This window comes from Seriola lalandi, unplaced genomic scaffold, assembly GCF_002814215.2.
Source record: "Seriola lalandi dorsalis isolate HSWRI2012SDOR001 ecotype SW California unplaced genomic scaffold, Sedor1 jcf7180002054720, whole genome shotgun sequence".
NCBI lineage: Eukaryota > Metazoa > Chordata > Actinopteri > Carangiformes > Carangidae > Seriola > Seriola lalandi.
Genome location: NW_019525273.1, coordinates 276,951 through 278,049, shown reverse-complemented (window position 1 = coordinate 278,049; position 1,099 = coordinate 276,951). Strand labels below are relative to the sequence as shown.

General features: G+C 40.9%; 1 protein-coding gene across 7 annotated transcripts in view; it reads right to left on the bottom strand.

Annotated features, from left to right (window-relative positions):
- The window catches only part of mef2d (myocyte enhancer factor 2d), a 98,242-nt gene that overhangs the window by 7,731 nt on the left and 89,412 nt on the right, over positions 1-1,099 (bottom strand). The window lies entirely within an intron of this gene.

Here is a 1,099-nt window from a genome sequence, read left to right as displayed (position 1 = left end):
TGTGAGTTTTTAAGGAAATGTGAAACACCTTAAAAAAAGAAAGATTTTAATTATGAAGACATTAAACCAGACAGACACAGTGGCATAAAATCAGTGGTCACACACTGAAGTTGACAAACGCTTTGACCTCTGACCTCATATGTCCCACGTTTACAGTGAGACTGTGGCGGGAATTAACTTCTACAGAGTTCAAATCCTCATCCAGGAAATGTTTTTCATTAGTTCATCTGCAGACTGAATTACTGTTCCTCCAGTGATGTTTGAGGAGAGCCATGAAGAAGAGCAGTACAGTAACTACTCTGGTGTCCTGCACGGCCACACAGGTGTTTTCAGTTCTTCCTGTTTTAGTGAGGACACTTTATATATCCCTTTTCTTTACTCTGTTATTAAATCTGTGTCCTTTATTATGTTTTATATGTTATTGCTCTGTAAAACACTTTGATTTGCCCCAGTGTGTGAAATCTCATACACAAATAAAGCTGCCTTTCCTTGCCTCGCCTTTTTATGCCTTACTATACTATAAAATTCTAGGCTATACTATGCTATGACTTTTAAGACGTTTTATATCTTACTATACTATAATGTTTAATGATTTATTATGGATTTATGGATTGAGATTAATCCATAATGACAACGACTGTCCACATCTTTTACTGGACAGTTAAAAGAGTCTTCCTGTTTTTGCAAGTGTGGATATCAAAGTTCAAGACTGAGCTCAAGGTCACGGCTGTGAGAACTGATGAAGTCCTTTGGTCCTGAGAACGGGAAACTGAAAAACACCTGTGTGGGTGGAGCGTAGGTGCAGCAGCATGCTCAGACTCTGTTAGTAACAGGGCGACAGGGACGTCTGTAACACAAGTAGGGTTGGGCTCTGCTGTTGTGACCTTGCTTTAAGGTCGCAATGGAGGGAAACTTACCGGAGCCATCCAGAGGGAACCTGAGCTAACCAACTAACTGAAGCTCCTGTTTGGCCAAATAAAGAAGAGTATTAGAGTAAGAACTTCTTTTTTTGAGGCTGTGAACCAGTCCAGCAAATCCTGAGTGTCTGTGCCGGAAAACACAGTGAGCAGCCTGGCTTCTCTCTCTCTCTCCATGAGCT